The following is an 18124-nucleotide window of genomic DNA, read 5'->3' as shown; positions in this document are numbered from 1 at the left end:
CTTTATATATCTCACGGGCAATAATGACTATTAAATCAATAATAAAATGATTGTATTCGTATGAGGTTGTGTGGGTATTTAATAACAGCACGTGGCACATACTAATTTTTAGACCTTAAAAGCACCATTTATAGATATCACCAAGTATTAATTTTATATGTAATGCTGCAGACTCTGAATTTTGACTAGATGTCAAAAACCATTAAAATATTACCTTGTGGAAATTTGAGTCCTTGTTGCTCCTTACAGTATATTCACACTGTAAGAATGTACTGGAATCCAATCACACCCTCACCCTCTTCCCAAACCACGAAAAGTGCACAGGGCAAAAAATGCACTGGGCAAGAAGACAGCTTATAGAATGCAAAGTACAGCTTATAAGAGGTAAAGTTCAAATGAGGAAAAAGCACATGAGGATTAGTGTATTACAGCCAACCTATATATGGGTAAGCCTCATAGTACAACTAATTTTCTCTAGGATAATAAGGCACTCACTTTGTAAAGGTGAGAGTCAGTAGGAAAAGTGCGCCCTGTGCACACCCACAAGGCGGCTCTAATATTTGAAAAGCATCCCCACATACTGTGTGGTGACACTTCCAGCATCACCAAGACCAGGCTAACGTGGGCACAAAGGCATTAAGAAATGTACAGGCAAGTGTGCGGTGTGCAAGGGTGCAGTAGAGCAAGGGTGCAGAAGAGCTCCATAACCAGAACCAGGGGCGCAGTGCCATCAAGGGGCCGCTGTGACCTCAATCCAAACCTCCACAATGGGAAGTTGCTGTGGAATCAAGGGAGCGGAGACATAACTTTCAAGCTGGTATTATACTTCTCTAAGCCCATAGCTTCAAGTGGCAGTAAGCCTAGGCAGGTAAGACATGAATTTCTGTTACTTGTTTTTCTCATAATGATCAATACCTGCATCAGCATAGAGGCATAAAATGTCTAAACAGGACTTTCTTTAAAACAAAATTCCAGAGTGTATACATTCAGATTATTTTTATCTCTTCAAAATAACTACCTTGGGGAGCTATATACATTTATTCCACTGATGTTTCACTATTAAAAATATTGTTTAAATTCATTGCACAATCTACATTGCCATCTCTCAAAGACAATGTAGAAATGATTCCTGTATTGGCCAGAAAGTTAAGATAGAAAGTTCCTAAGTACGCTTACAATTCTAATAAATTATTCTGGCCTTCTAGGAATAATATAAGCATCTATGATTTAATAAAATATAACTCAGTCTTAAATAACAAGTTCAACTCTTTATACACACACAACCAAATATTATATAACATCCATACAAGTGGTCACTCAATTGCACACCTCTCTCTATTCTACAAAATCTATCTACAAGGCAGCCCATTCCAACTTTAGACAACTTACTCACTTTAAGCTAAAAACAAAAAGTTTAACCTCTGGTGCCATACAGAACAAGGTTTGAACATAAAGTACACAAATCAGAAATTTAATCACTAGTGATTAAATTGACTGTGACTAATTTAGACTAAGTATTGCTTAGTCATTCACTGAAAAATAGAATATCCATTCATATTTTCATTTCAAGGCCGAAGTTTTAGAAGAATTAAGATGATAACGTTTGAGAGTGTCAGAATTCTTACAGAATAAAAGGTTAGTTTATATAAAATAATATTCTTAAAGGGAAAGAATAATTGATTATTCTAAACTCTGAGCGAAAGTAATTTGCCCTTCAGCAAACCCTCTGTCTTTCATCACTGCAAATAATCAGTAGAATTTATTTACCTTTATTTATCAAACCAGTAGTGCTCAACAGAGGCAGAGGTAGGAAAGAAGGGGGAAGTAGATTACCCCCAGGGGAGTTTTTTAAATATGTGTGGGGTTTCTTGAGTGGCATTTAAGGGACACAGGGCCAATGCTGCTAGAATTCCCATATGTGGGACAGTTCTTCACAGCAAAATATCATCTTGCCTTTCGCACAGCTGGAGCAACCCACTTGACATTTATGTGTATGAAAAACCTATTTATGCTTCTCTAAACCTTAAGCCTACTTCCATTTTACATATCATCAGAAAGCATTTTTGCATATTTAACTAATTCCTGTCTCTCCCAGGAATGCAACTCTGTGTATATTGAGTAAAGGCTTTACTTTGTTTTGTGCAGAACTTTAGCAAATACTGTTCACCATTTCAGAAAATGATATCATGGAACCCAATGCTGTTCAATGACTCTCCCTCCCCGATGTAGTCCACCAGTAAAGCATTTTCACTGGTCACCTTCATGGTGAATCTATTATAATCTATTATATTGGATACAGTCTATATATTGGATGCAGGTACAAGCATCAAACTACTTGATTTTATTCTCTAGGTTAGTCATGTCCAGACATTTTGAAGTACATATCATTTTACCATAAATTACACATATATTTTTCCATTGTATTATTTATGCACACTATATATTCACTTTTCTGACAATATGTGTAAGTAAGTTATTTACCTGTCAATTTCATTTCAGGATACTTAGAGAAATGTTACAAATATTTGTTATCAAAACACTAAAACTACCATTTGATCCAGCAATCCCACTACTGGGTATCTAGCCAAAGGAAAAGAAGTCATTGTAGGACAAAGCCACATGCACACGCATGTTTACAGCACCACAATTCACAACTGCAAAAATATGGAACCAACCTAAATGCCCATCAGCCAAACAGTGGATAAAGAAAATGTGGCATATATATACCATGGAATACTACTCAGTCATAAAAGAAAATGAAATAATGGGCTTTGCTGCAACTTGGATGTGGCTGGAGGCCATTACTCTAAGTGAAGTAACTCAGGAATGGAAAACCAAACATCAAATATTCTCACTTCTAACTGAGAGATGAGCTATGAGGACACAAAGGCATAAGAATGATACAATGGACTTTGGGGACTTGGGGGGAAGGGTGGGAGGAGGGTGGGGGATAAAAGACTACACATTGGGTACAGTGTACACTGCTCAGGTGATAGGTGCACCAAAACCTCACAAATCACCACTAAAGAACTTAACCATGTGATAAAAACCACCTGTTCCCCCGAAAAGCTGTTGAAATAATTTTTAAAAGAGTCTGATTAAGTTGGAACCCCTGATCCACAGAACCTCAGGAACGTCCTTCCACCTTGGTTCTTTCCATATTAGTTTCAGCAAACAAGTGAAAAAGGAGCATAGGGGACAAGTGCACCCCAAGCCATTCACTGACGCATTTATTTGTATACCTGGCAGGGGAGGAGGGAAATTCAGGCTCTGGGAACAAAGATAAAAAGCTCGATTTCTGTTCTGCTCTGCTCAATTTCTTATTTTTAGTCTGAGAAGCTCCTCGTGGCCTGTAGAAAAGTGCCATTCTACAGAAGGATATGCTAGTCCTGTGCTTTTATTTAACTATGGGGACCTTCATTATGGAAACCTTGAGGGAACTGGATAAAAATCAGGAAAATGTCAAGAAGGTCAGTAAATTAAATAATCTCAAAATAATTTATAAGCAATTTCTTTTTCTTCATTTTTGTTTTTCGTTTGAGATAGGGTCTCATTCTGTCACCCAGGCTGGAGTGAAGTGGCTCAGACACAGCTCACTGCTGCCTCGGTCTCCTGGGCTCAAGGGATCCTTCTGCCTTAACCTCCACGTAGCTGGGACCACAGGTACATGCCATCATGCCTGGATAATTTTTTTTTTTTTTTTTTTTGAAGAGACGAAGTCTCACTATGTTGCCCACGTTGCCAGGCTGGTCTTGAACTCCTGGGCTCAAGCAATCCTCCAACCTCAGCCTCCCAAAGTGCTGGGATTACAGGTGGGACCCACCACACCCAGTTAGCTATTTCTTTTTATTTGTATTTTTGCTGACATGTTTAAATGCTTAGGCTAGGGAAAACTTGAAGAACTTTTTTAATGCTCATACACAAAGGCATACATGTTTTGGTGAATTTATGATCTTCACTTTCAGTATAACACCCAACTAGGACATGCAAAGGCAAGGACAGAAATTTTTCAATTTCCAAAAAGTGAAACAGATCTTTCTTTTGTGCCCTACGGCAGCAGTGGCCACGTAAACAATAAGGAAATAATACAACCATGAAGATAGCTCCTCTTTGCAAGGGACTTATTAAAACCTTGCACTTTTCCTTTCCTCCGTAACACATGGTCTCTGGAGGGAGCGCAATGCGATCCAGCTGACAAAAACAAAAGCTGGCGTGAAGGTAATGCAGCCCTGCCGCTCTGCGACCTGCACAAACAGCTCCTGATGTTTGTGGTGCAGAACAATAGTGCCTGTCACTTAGGGCCTTGGCAAGGATATTCTCACTAACTTTTGGAAAGCACACTCACTCCCTTTCAGTGTCAGCACAGGCCCTGAGCCCGAGGGCCCACTAAACCCAGGGGCTGAGCCTGAGTGCCTGCTAAATACAGGAAATGAGCCCGAGGGCCCGCTAAACACAGGCCGGGAGCCAGGGGGCCCGCTAAACACAGGGGCTGAGCCCGAGGGCCCGCTAAACACAGGCCGGGAGCCAGAGGGCCCGCTAAACACAGGGGCTGAGCCCGAGGGCCCACTAAACAGCTCTTCCAGCCCCTGCCAGTGCCACCGTGAATAGTAAGGCATTTCTAAGGAGAGAGGTCTGAGTGCCTCCTGCCAGCACCCATCACAGGTATTGAGGAATGCAGCTGAAGAAATAAACCTATTAATAAGCCAGTGATTCTCCTGTACTGCCATGCAAAGAAGCCTCAAATTTGAATTTATCCATGGTTATGAGTTTCCTGGAACAGGTCCAGTCTGGGTGTCTGTGTGGTCCTCCTAATATCATTTACATTCCACGACCTACCACAGCCTTGGCCAAAGTACACACTAAGTAAGCATTCAGGGAATGAATGAATGTACTCTTACTTAGCAGCTGTCTATATTACTGGCTTCATAATTTCCAACTGTGCAAGTGCACTAAGTATTAATTATTACTCTAGAATGAAATTCACCAAGCTACTGAACACAACTTTATTGCAAAATCTGGCTATGAAAACAAAGGTTGACATGACATCATAGAAAACCTCGTGGACTGGAACCTGGTGAGGAAGGCCAAGTCACAGCTCCAACTCTGCCATTACTCAGATGGATAAATGTGGGCAAATTGGTCTTCAAACTGCTATTGATAATTTTATGTCTTCACCACAGTTTGATTAACAATCATGACACTTGTACTTGGCCAGTCATGGCAAGAAAGAATCAACGGGGACCATCTACTATCATTAGAACATTTTACAAGAGAAAAGGAGTTTTCAATTGATAAAAAGTTCCCTCCTTGTAGATAATGTGCTTTTCGATTCATATTCTGACATAGTGACCTCTGGGCCTGGAAACACTGCATAATACAACCGGGCCTCTGATGTGTCATCTGCAAAACAGGCTGGATTAAATCAGCAGCTCATGACTTCGGGTGATTTTACCCCTCCACCCCTCCCCAGAGGACATGAAGAAGTGTCTGGAGATAGTTTTCGTTGTCACAGCTAAGGAGGGGGAGGTGCTACAGACATCTCGTGAGGTGAGGCAAGGAACACTGACTGCTGCTTACCATCCTACAAGGCATGGGGCAGCATGCGAAACAACAAATTCCTGTTAACTGTACCGAGATTGAGAAACCCTGGATGAGATTATTTTTAAACTCCCTAAAATTCAAAAAATGCTGAATCCAAATGTGTAACTACGAAAAAAAGCCTTACAAAGTTGCTAAATGTGGGACATCAGAAACCTCTTCATAAGCCATAGCTGGCCTACAGCTACTCTGGGCTGAAAGTTCTAGGATCTTGAAAGACAATTTGTTTGGAAATAAATGCAATGTAAAGCTTTCAAAGCACTGCCTACTAACCTCACACTTTGCGCATCACGGTGATTAATGTGTAACTGTACCCTTCACAGCTTCCTTTCTTTGTTCTCTCGCCCTTTACTCCACAGTGATGGGCATTGTTTGTTTTGGACACAGATGCAAGCCAGTTCTGAAAAGACGCACAATTATATTCTCCTTGTCCTCATAGTAAAAGAATAAAGTGGCCCTAAAGATTACTAATGATCGACTGCAATAAAATAGATGGGCATCACCGATTCACACAAAACACAAAGACCACAGCAACTGCTGAAGTGGGGACGCTCCTTTGAGTTCTTGGTCTGTTAACCTTAACAGTTCCTCTTCTAAGCTGAATTGCATGTGTGAACCTGCCCAAAAACAGTCACATATCTTCTAGGAATAAAATCACAGCAAGCTATAGTTTTGGAAGAGAAAGGGGAAAAAAAATCATTGTTCTAACCATTCTCAGAAATTGAGTGCATAAAATATAGACTTGGAAGTACTATGCTGGCATCTCTAATAATTCACCTTTATGATATCAAAGGCCAAGACTAAAGGCTATAATGATAGGGAATTAAAGGATATTCTTTGCCTTTGTATTTTCTTTGATACATGATCATAATTATAATAAAATGAACAGCTGAAAGGTCAGTGCTTACATTTTCAATAGAACCCAAAGTCTTAGAAGCCTACACACAGAATCCCAAAATGTTAGGAATTTTGTAAGATTTCTTTCCTGAGTAAGCTTGTCACTAGTTGACACAAAATCACTCATCCTTTATTCACTGGGCATCTAACATGTGCCAGACAATTGCTAGGCTCTGGAAATAAATGGCAACAAGCCCTTACTCCACCCAACAAGTTTTCTGGAGAACATAGAAAAGTAAAATTCCACACCTCAGAGTGCAATTGTGGACGACAACAGTACATCGTGGTAGGAAAGCGCACAGTATGTATAGTCCAGTCTCAAGGAGGCTTGGAGCCTCCTTAGAGGAGCAAAATTCACAAGAAAAGCAGACACAAATGTACAAAAGCCCACCAGAGAGAGAAGATACCATCCCCTCCAAACACACAAAAAGGAGGGTGTCCATGAGTTGCACAAACAATTAGACAAGGAGTAAAAAAGGCAGACTTAAACAATGGAAAACTGTGAAAAAAAATTCACAGAAACATGAATGAAAGTGTTATAAAGTCTACATTGTTCTCAACCTGGCACCAGGATGTGCTCACAGTCTCAGGCTTGGCCAAATTTCCCACTCCCAACTCCCAGATTTAATCAACTCACACTTAAATGGCAGGGTCAGCAGCATAAGAAGCCAGTACATTCATGCACAGTCCACATTCATGGTAAATAAGAAAAAACAATCTAATTAAAAGTAGAGTACATCCAGCTAATTATATAGCTGACCCCACCAGCAAGAGCTTATAAATTGTGGACCAAAAATTGCATCTGGTCAGCAGACATATTCTGTTTCTCTTAGCAGTATCCTAAGATATTTAAACCAGTATTTTAAATACAGAGACTTCACATTTTTAAAACTGCAGATTTCCAACTTCAGTTTTGTTTATTTTTTAAATAATAGCCACCTCCTTTAGAACATATAAGATCCACAGTTTGCTGCAGTCTTCACCACTCTCTACTGCCTCCAAAGCACTAAGGGGATTTTCTCACTCTTTCTCACAGTAGACAAATACCTATGTCCAGTTTTCTTTTTTTCTTCTTCTTCTTCTTTTTTTTTTTTTTTTTTTTTTGAGACCGAGTCTCGCTCTGTCACCCAGGCTAGAGTGCAGTTGTGCAATCTCGGCTCACTGCAACCCCCACCTCCCGGGTTGAAGCGATTCTCCTGCCTCAGCCTCCTGAGTAGCTGGGATCATAGGCATGCCACACCAGGCTAATTTTTGTATTTTTAGTAGAGATGGGGTTTCGCCATGTTACCCAGGCTGGTCTCGAACTCCTGAACTCAGGCAATCCACCCTCCTCGGCCTCCCAAAGTTCTGGGGTTATGGGGGTGAGCCACTGTGCCCAGCCTTGCCCAGTCTTCAAAGGTAAGGAAAATGGAAGTGAGACCAAAAGAACTCTGAATTTTCTTCTGTCTGCCTACTTCCCTTATTACCTTCCTTTAGACATCCAAATTGTTGGCCCTGGATTTAGATCTTAATGCCATTTGCTACACAGCACCAAGTGAGTGTGCCAGGTGTAACCAGATTAGAAAATCAAAGCCAGGAGTCAGACAGCTGCTCTTGTATGAATGGGCTTTAATTGGCATCAGCACTAACCTACATCCATTAATACAGGCCTGGAATTGTGGCTATAATCTGGTCCTTGATTTTTATTTAGAAATAAATCATCATAACAATAATAATGACCAAATACTATTTTTTATATGTTGTCACTCCAGGAAGTACTCACAAAAGAAGGAACGATGAAAATTAAGCAATGGCTCATAATTACAGAACCATTGACCCTTCAGGAACTTGGAAGGTCCCAATATCAGCATCAGTGTTGGGGCTCTATGCTGCAGGGGAAAATGAGATAAAAATGGTCCATTCGGCACATCCAATAATGCAGACCATCTGATCAGGACTGAAAAGCTACCACAGAGGCTCTTGACGGCACACTCTAAGACTGTATGTGTTTGGGTGCATGTGCCCATGTACAGACAGACTGGGAGTTCAAATTCAGGAGGGCTGTTAGGCCTAGGGCCTAAGCAGAATATCAAAACCCACCATCACAGAAAAGGGGAAAAGCCCACATTTGCTAAGCTCCAAAACCATCTGCCTAGCACAGTGCTGAGTGCCTGACACACACCACAACTACACCAAGTTGTCACCTTAAAAATAACCTATTTCCCCTAGGGTTCACACTGGGGAAATGATCCAAGCAAAGTTACCAGGTACACTTCTCCCCAGTCTTCCCCATCTCCAGAATTCACTCCACTTCTCATGCTAGAGATCAGAGGAGTAATCCTGGATTCTTCCAATTCGCCTACCCTCTAACCCATCAGCAATTCTATAAATTACACCTCCAAATTACTCAAGTCCCTCCACTTCTACCCACTTCCATGCCCCGCTCCCCGGCCCAAGGTCACCTCCCTGACTCCCACCTGGATACCTGCAATGGCACCCTAACCAGTCTAAATAAGCTGCACAGTCCTTAACGAGGCCTTCCAGAGGCCTCCAGCCATCTCCCACCCAGGCCCTGCCCTCCTGTCTCAGGGCCGTCTCTCCTTCCTCCAGGGCACCAAGTTTTCCCCACAAACCGCCTCAGGGGCTTCTCTCTGCCTGAACTTCCTTTTTCTTCCATCCCCCACCTGGCTAGCAGATACTCATCCTCAGGCACCTTTTCTGGCCCACAAATCTGCATTAGGCACTCACGTGGGTCTTTTTCAGGCTTACTTAAAGTCTGTACTTACATATGTTTGGCTGATTAGTTGCTATCGGTCCCTCACTGGACTACAAGCTCCATGAAGGCAAGTGTCATGTCTGCATAGTCACCCCCATACACACAGTGGACACCCAACAAAAATGCCTCACCCCTAAGTTCCTTAATGCACTCAAAAAAAAAAAAAAAGGACTGGAGCAATGCTGATTTAATCTAAAAAGCTCCTGTCATGATCATCTTAAAAGCTATCAGAATAGCTTACATACCAAAATACTGGGTGTAAAAGTGTTATACTCTCTATCTGTCCCTCTAGTTAAACACATTCTCTCTGGCTAGTTACAGTGAAAAGAAATGAGATGCATGCACTGCTGTTCATCTCCTGCAGTCCCCACCTGATACTTTTCAAACAATTTATTAATCAATTATTAATTGTGGCAGCGACCACACTTTTATCATTTCACATCCATCTTCAGGAGGGATACATAAGCATTGTCAGAGTTTGCCTCATTACTTCCAGCCTCATTAAGAGAATGTTTCCCATATGAGCTGAGATCAACACAAAATGAAGAAGGTTCACCAGGTGACACTGAGCAGAGCCCCCATTACGGCGACATCATCCCCAAAAGGGACACATAGGTCAAGGGAACAGACCTGTGACAACTCTGATGGGCTCAGAGTTAAGGTTTCACTTTTCCATTGCTACCGTGGAAAAAATAGTTTGTATTTGCATAATAAAATATGGATAAATTATCCTAAGGCACTATCCTTTAAAAAATTAATGCAAATGCTTAAACAAAAAATTATATGTGTATAAGTGAACTGAAGAGCTTCATTTCCCCCAAGCATCTTCTAATTTCATCGTTCTGCTTTATTTTGCTTAAGTACAAGATGCCGATATTTATACTGCTTGCTGTTATTCACTGTAGTAAATAGTGCATTTTCTTAATGGACCTAAATAGTTTGCTTCAATTGGAGGTATGTTCCTATAATAAACTATCCTCAAAATATTTTTGCCAATGCTACAAGATGGAAATGTTTTGTAAAGTGTAAAATGCTATTGGAATGAAAGGAGGACATCTGTATTCCTCCAACAGAAAGCAAAACATTTACCCACAGCTTGCACTGATGCGTTACCACTGAGATCACCTCTTTTTAGCCAAGTTCAACTTCATCTTCTCAGCGCCTATTTTTTATTAGCAACTGACAAGACTAACCACGCTGTTCCCTCCCTTCCCTCCCTTACTTCTCCACTGGCTTCCCTGTGACTGAGACACCTGGTTTTCCTCCCCCTCAGACCACTTCTTAGTTTCTCTCACTGACTCCTTTCCTGGGCATGGACCATAGCCATGGAACTGTTCTTTTCTCTCAGTGCTAGTTTAGTCACCCTAACACATGCTTTTTAGGATCACCCCCATAGTCGCTGAGTATTTCCTAACTGGCTTTCCCCCGATCCAACATCAGAGTTTCTCTCTCCAGTGAAAAGCCATTTCAGGGTTTTCAATGGTTTTCAATTCAATGGTTTTCTGTTGTTTAAGGATGAGCCAAATGATATGTTTAGTTTTTCACAATGCAAAACCATTTTGCTTTTACCAAAATATATTTCCTATAATATATTAATACATGATATAAGCATTACTAAAATAATATTTTAGTAGAGTAATTTGAGAAATACATTGTTTTAACCTTTCTTTTCAGTTAGGGTACATGTGCAGGTTGGTTACATAGGTAAACTTGTTTCCCGGGGGTTTGTTGTACGGATTATTTCATCACCCAGGTATTAAGCCTAGTATCCATCAGTTATTCTTCCTGATCCTCTCCCTCCTCCCATCCTTCGATAGGCCCCACTGTGTGTTGTTTCCCTTTATGTGTCCATGTGTGCTCATTATTTTGTTCCCACTTGTAAGTGAGAACATGCAGTATTTGGTTTTCTCAATCCAATGTTGTATAAATGGAATTTATGCTTTCCACCCTGCCTCCAGCCCACCAAACCTACCTCTCCTGCTCACTCCCCCACTTCACCAGCAGCAGCATTCTTTCTTAATTATAATAATTAACTGAAAGAATGAACACTTATCTAATGGCGATTTTCAGACCCTCCTTCAGCTCTCTGGAGAACAGAAACCTTAACCCACTTGAAGGAGTGATGGGGGAAGGAGGGATTGAAGCTTCTGCTTCCTTGGTCAGACTGGGTGCTGGTGCTTCCTACGCAGCCTCCTGGAAGTGGCTTTCAGGTTGGCCTTTTCTTCATAGGAAGAACTCGAGGGCTTTCCATCTGCAAATCTTCCTTCACAGTCAGCTTGATCTCCCTCACTGCTGCTTTTATCACCTCCTGCCTCTGCTCAGCAGTTGTCTGCTCACATACGGATTCGGATTCGGTCCTACGAGTATTTGTTGAGCATGCACTTACCCACGTGCCAAGTCCCATGCCAAGCAAAGGAGGCTTATTACCACCAAAAAGGAGTAAGAAGTGTAGTTTAAGATATAAACCACACAGGTACTGCAATGAAGTTATACAGATGCTACAGAGCACCTAAGATTCTTATGAGAACTTTAAAATATGCAAGCTTACTTCTCTTTAAAGTGAAAGTTAAGTGAGTTTCAATCTCTACAAAAAAATAAAAAAAAATTAGAAAACTAGCCAGGCATGGTGGTGCACAGCTACCCTCCCAGTCAATAGGCTGAGGCGGGATCCTTTGAGCCCAGGAGGTTAAGGCTGCAGTGAGCCATGATGGTACCACTGCACTTCAGCCTGGGTGACAGAGTGAGACCCTATCTCTAAAAAATAAAAATAAAATGTTTAAAAAGTGAAAGTTAACACAGTTCCTTCACTTTCGTTACCTCTGTCTTCACCAGATCACCTTCCCACCAATACCCTTTCTTTGGAAACTGAGTGAGAGCACACTGCAGAGGTTAACCAAGCTTAACATTTCTTGTGACCCCAATATTGTGCAGCAAAGAGCTAAGTGATTCTGCAGTCAAGGGTTACATGCAACACATCCTCAATGTTGCCTCACATCTAAGAGCATAATTAATAGCAGTTTTATGTTCATCTTCCTTCCTGCTCAACCATTACACACCAAGTCAGTGTAGTCGAATCCAATCCCTTTGGATACTCCAAGAAAAAAACCTCTCCTCTTTCAACCGTTTCTCCTAATTCTGTAGTAATATAAGGAATGCATTCCAAGTTTTTAATATTACCAAGCACGAAAAACAACTCTACTGTACCCACCACGTGTTTGTCACCTTAACCTTTTTAGGTGGAAGAGATTAGAAAACCGAAGAGCCACACTACACTTATTTCAGCCAAGGACTGAAACTGGAGCCTGCCACAAGCATCTTCTAGAACAGCTCCAACAGAGGGATCCAGGAGATGGGCCACCAGCAAGTCATAGTGGAGTCCAAACAAGTGTGAAGTGAGAGCGAGTCTTCAGCATGGGAATGGCCGAGTGGGTCGTGGTGACCAGCTGCCTTCCTCTGACTGTTAAGTACGGCAGTCTCAACAGTAACAATGACCAGGCCTTCCCTTTACTTAGTTCCACCTCGGGGCATTGGCGCATTAAGAATGTCCCGCTAAAGGCATATGTAAGATAAAGCACACTTCGCACTTTAACCAGTGACTAAGGGAGATCAAAAGCAGGGGACAATACCCACCCGGAATTTGCGACCTCGCGAAAACGCTCTCACCAATCCCGCAGGTAAGTGCGGCGCTGGCCCAGGTGTGCCCAGCTCGACTCGCGTCCACCTGGGACCAAGCGGGCCCAAGAAGGCCCGGAGAGCAGGCGAGGGCGACTGTGGCCGGCGCGCCCCCCGCAGTTCCAGGCGGTGGCAGGAGCCTGAGAGCCGCCGTCCCAGGCTGGCCAGGCGCCCGCCCGCCCTGCGCGCACTCCCTGGGCTCCCGCTCCCGAGGCTGGGCAGAACTCGCAGAGGAAGACAAGGGCAGAAAGCGGGTGGAGGGATGCAGCTTTCGCCCGTCCGGGCACACGACACTTGTCGGCTGAGGGGGACACGCGGGCAGACGGGGGCGTTAGCCCCAGAGGAAACAAAAGCCAAATGCCCACCGCCGGGCGCTCGATGGCCGGAGGACTGCCTGGGGGCCCTCAGGAGTCCCGTCCCGTCCCGCTCCCCCGGTCCCAGGCTGCGCTGGCTCTAGGGCGCCCAGGTAGCCGCGCCTGGCACCCCGACCCTGCCCTCGCGGCTGACCGAGGCGCCGGGCTCTGCGGCGGCCGCGCCCGTCCGAAGTAGGCGACAAGTGAGGCAGCGCCTCTCGCGGGGAGCCCGGCGCGCGCCCCGGCGGCGAAAGAGAAAGAGAAAGAGCCTGGGCCGGGACTGGGGCTATCCCCAACCGCCACCGCCCCCACCGGCCCGGCCCTCGCCGCGGGAGTCGTGCAGGCCCCTCTACCTGCCCGGGGATGGGGACACCCCGCGCGGCGGCGGCCGTGGGCACCCACGCGGGCTCGCGACCATCCCACGCGGGCGGCGGCGTCCTTCTTACCCCCAGCGGAGCGGCGCCTGCCCGCAACGCCGACCGAGCTACAGGCGGGGGGCGAGTCGGAGCGCGAGGTTCCGCCAGCCCACGCTGCGGCGCCGCTGCCCCGCGGTGCCCGGCGGGAGGGGCGCGAGGGTGCACGCGCGGGGTGGGGGCGCGGGAGCCGCCCCCTGCCCGCCCCGCGCGCATGCTCCCGCCGCACCTGCCTCGCTCAGTGTTCCACTCCCCGGGGAGCCGGGTGGCGCTGGGCCCGCCGAGGTCGGGGCTTTCCCATGGGAGGGAGGTGGCTGCGGCTGAATTTTCAGATGCGTCCTTCTCTGTATTCGTTCCCTGGGAAGGATTCCCCCAAATCTTGGCTACTTCCTGCCTGCCAGCTTGCTCCCTGGCAGCGATGTCCCAGTAGCTCACCCATGCTTCATCCCAGCTCTTGGGGTTCACCGTCTGAAGGCTCTCTCCTCCGGATCCCTCTCGGTCCTGCTGCTCGCTCCGATTTTGCAACCTCCCCCATTCCCCTTTCCTGCTCTTGGCTTTGCTACTCACGAGTACCTGGATACCATTTCCAAATAAAAGAATACTCTTTCCAAGTGGCAAGCAGTGTTTACTGACCCTGTTCTAACTGCTTGGAATTGAGCAGGAAACAGGAGCTGGGTAGATCCTGCCCTCATGGAACTTATGGCCTTACTGGCTAGCTTTGGCCTTTCTCAAAGCATTGTCGCCCAGTTTGGGAGGACTGTATTAAATCATTTATTTTGGCTTACAAATAAAGGTAGCTGATAATTGAAGACTATATGTTGTGACTTTTGAATGAAATGTTCTTTCATAGGATGCCTTGTGTATAAACCCTAGTATGCAAATAATAAATAGTAGGTACTAAATAAGTATTAGTTTGTTGCTTTCAGCAGGAAATTGAATCATTTAGCAGGATTAACAATGATACCATCCAAAATGATCTTTTTGGTTTGTCGTGGGCTACCATAAACCGAGAATGAAAACTTGCTTTTTAGGTGAGACTGGGCATTGTTGAAACATAATTTCGTGTCCTTCCTGAAAAGAGAAATATAAACCCCTTTGCTAATGAAGTTTTTAAACTAGGAACAATGATCATAGAAATTTGTAAGTGCAAACACACGATTTGTGTTCTGTGCTCTAGTCAGTTAAGAAAAATATATTAGCCAGGTATGGCGGCTCACATCTGTAATCCCAGCACTTTGGGAGGCCGAAGAGGGCGGATCACGTGAGGTCAGGAGTTCGAGACCAGCCTGGCCAACATGGTGAAACCCTGTCTCTACTAAAAATACGAAATTAGCTGGGTGTGGTGGCGGGCACCTGTAATCTCAACTACTCAGGAGGCTGAGACACTAGAATCGCTTGAACCTGGGAGGCAGAGGCTCCAGTGAGCTGAGATAGTACCACTGCACTCCAGCCTGGGCAACAGAGCGAAACTCCAACTCAAAAAAAAAAAAAAAAAAAAAAAAAAGAAGAAGAAGAAAAAGAAAAACAAAAAGAAAAAGATATTAGAGACAATGAGAAAAAGAAAGAAGTAGAAGACCTCAGTAGCGAGAGGAAAACATTTGAAACTCAGTTCCAACCCATTTTAACATTGTGCTAAGGACTTACAGTGTTGCATTACTGTGACAATGGGCATGCCTGCAGGTACCACCTTTGGTTGGATACTTGCTCACCAGATTGGATGAAATTAGAACGGGACTCAGCAGGTGAGAGTTCCACCTCCCTGCTACTCACAGGAACACAGATACCATTTTTGGTGAAGGATAAAGTGCTTCAATTATTGCAGTGTATCCCCAGTCCATCCCAGAGGTATTTATTTATCACTGGAGATTCTAGATATTAGTAATAGAGATATCAAAATGTCCCCAGCACAGAAAGAGTTAAGTGCACTTCTGGTTCCAGGAGCCCTTCAGAAAAGTGAATATTGATGTTATAATATATGAAATCATAGAAGAAAGCTGGATTGAAATCCAAATAAAGTGAATTTACATCAGCTTATCTTCACTTCTTGGGGGGAAACAATTGTTTTTATAACATGTTTATTGATTATATTTGGTTTAAGTTTATGAAAGCAGAAACACTGTTTTCAGGGGCTGGGTTTAAATAAGGAAAAGGATACACCAGTGAAACAGGTTGAAACAGGCAGGAAACCTCATCTACAGCTACTTAAATGTAAGTGCATAGGTGCATAGTGCTGACAACATATGATTCTGTTCAGAGAAGCTGACATCTGTCTTAAACTACACTGTTATTCAAATTTTATGGAAATATAACCAGGAATGCATTAGTACACTTCTTACAAAATTTTTGAAAAGCTGTTGTAGTAAATCCCTTTTATCTGAACAACTGCAGATTAAAATGAAATAGCCATACTGTTGATTTTTATAACTTTACCAATGATCCATCATGAGCAAAGGGGTTTATAGCATTGGTAGTTACTAGGCATTTTACTTTTATAATTCAGTTGAATCCAACCAACTCTCAATGCAAATTTGACCAGATAGACAAGGATGGTTTATTATTAGGATAGAAATTTCTGATGGCATGATACAGAGAACCCCTTTCTGGAGGTCATCAAAACATAACAGGCACAGCAGTCCTATAATGTGTCCATCTATTGTCAATGAAAATGAAACCTTCCACCTGCTAAGATAGTGACTGGTTTTATTCAAGGAACTCTCCATTTTAAAAATTTTGCTAAACTTGTTTACATTTTTCTGGCTGGTTGTGTATGTTTCTTTTCTTCACTTTTCTTTTTTGAGACAGGATCTTGCTCTGTCCCCCAGGCTAGAGTGCAGTGGTATGATCATGGCTCACTGTAGCCCCCACCTCCCAAGCTCAACTGATCCTCCCACCTCAGCCTCCAGAGAAGCTGGGACCACAGGCATGTGCCACCACTTCTGGCTAATTTTTTAAATTTTTTTGTAGCGATGGAGGTCTCACTGTATTGCCTAGGCTGGTCTCAAATTGCTGGGGTCAAGCAATCCTCCCCGCTTAACCTCCCAAAGTGCTGGCATTACAGTCATGAGCCACAAGGCCTGGCCTATATTTCTTTTCTAAGTAGGATTAAATTACATTGCTTTATTATTTGATCAATAGCAGGATTGGCTCTTGGTAGCAGTGTGGGTTTTTTCTGTGTTTTTTTGAGACAAGATCTCGCTTTATCACCCAGGCTGGAGTGCACTGGTGCCACCACAGCTCACTGCAGCCTTGACCTCTGGGCTCAGGTGATCCTCCTGCCTCAGCCTCCTGGGTAGCTGGGACCACAGGTGTGCAGCACTATGCCTGGCTAATTTTTAAATTATTTGTAGAGATGGGGTTTAATATGTTTTTAAGACTGGAGATTGTTTCTTAGCATATATTTTGAATATGACCATTTGGGAGAATTTAACACAGAGTGAATTTCTTTATATGCTTTGGTATAACTGAGGAGAAGTTATCTTAACAGAATTCTATACTTGCTTGGACAAGCAAATTTTCCACAGCAACCAAAAATATTTCATTAGTCACTATCTTCAACAACTATTATCATCAAGTTTATTTTCATGTTAATGCCACTGTTAATAATTTTCTATGTTACAGTTGTGTTTTCCTACATGGGTGGTCCAATATTAAGCTTCCTTTAATGGATTGAGGTATAAATAATTGCATAGCATACTATTTAAATGTAAATATTGGTTCAGAAAGAAGAGTAAATTATATTGAATAATTAAAAATAATTTTATTTATTTATTTACTTTGCTAGAGATAGAGTCTTACTGTTTTGCCCAGGCTGGTCTTGAAATCCTGGCCTCAAGCCACCCTCTGGCCTTGGCCTCCCAAAGTATTGAGATTACAGACATGAGCCACCATGCCCAGTCTAAAACCAATTTTAAATAAATGATATCATAAAGCTTTATAAGTAATACGCACATTATGTGATTTTGAACAAATGACTCAAAATCTATATAGAAATCTACTTACTTGTACATTTGTGCTTTCTTTTAGTTGAACAAAGTTATCAAAAATTAGCTTCAAATAGTGCCTTCAGCTCTACTTCCTTGAATTTTTAAAAATCCAACATAGACATAATTTTTGTGATGATGCTTAGAGTCTGTATAAACTGAACAAGATAAGAATCCTCTTGTCAATAAAAAAAAAAAGCTTCACTTCCCACTACAACCAATACCGAATAAGCTAATGGCATTTAAAGAAAGGCATGAAAACTCCAGAAGGAAAAATAGCAGTCTCTTTAATCCTGTTTTCACAGTGATTGATGGTACAACCATGCTATCTCAAAGTCAAAGATCTAGAAGAAGAAAACCTGAAAATTTGATGATGGGAATTCTTGAATAGCAATATGCCCCCATTAACTGTAGCTAGACACAAATTCTTTTAAAAATAGCAGGTAGTATAATACA

At 43.0% G+C, this 18124-nt stretch overlaps 1 protein-coding gene across 15 annotated transcripts in view; it reads right to left on the bottom strand.

The window, feature by feature from the left end:
- Positions 1–14335, bottom strand: part of L3MBTL4 (L3MBTL histone methyl-lysine binding protein 4) — a 468276-nt gene extending 453941 nt beyond the window's left edge. For 2 of the 15 annotated variants that reach the window (XM_063699404.1, XM_063699422.1), the window contains exon 1: positions 13722–13888. The gene's annotated coding sequence lies outside the window, so the exon portion shown is untranslated. Of the gene's footprint in view, positions 1–12880; positions 13683–13721 lie in introns of those variants that run through there. The other 13 variants (XM_063699425.1, XM_063699427.1, XM_063699405.1 and 10 more) reach the window with 11 other exon arrangements.
- Positions 14336–18124: the final 3789 nt, after the last annotated feature.

This window comes from Gorilla gorilla, chromosome 17, assembly GCF_029281585.2.
Source record: "Gorilla gorilla gorilla isolate KB3781 chromosome 17, NHGRI_mGorGor1-v2.1_pri, whole genome shotgun sequence".
Taxonomy (NCBI): Eukaryota; Metazoa; Chordata; class Mammalia; order Primates; family Hominidae; genus Gorilla; species Gorilla gorilla.
The sequence above is the reverse complement of the archived record's forward strand: the minus strand, read 5'-3'. Positions and strand labels throughout refer to the sequence as shown.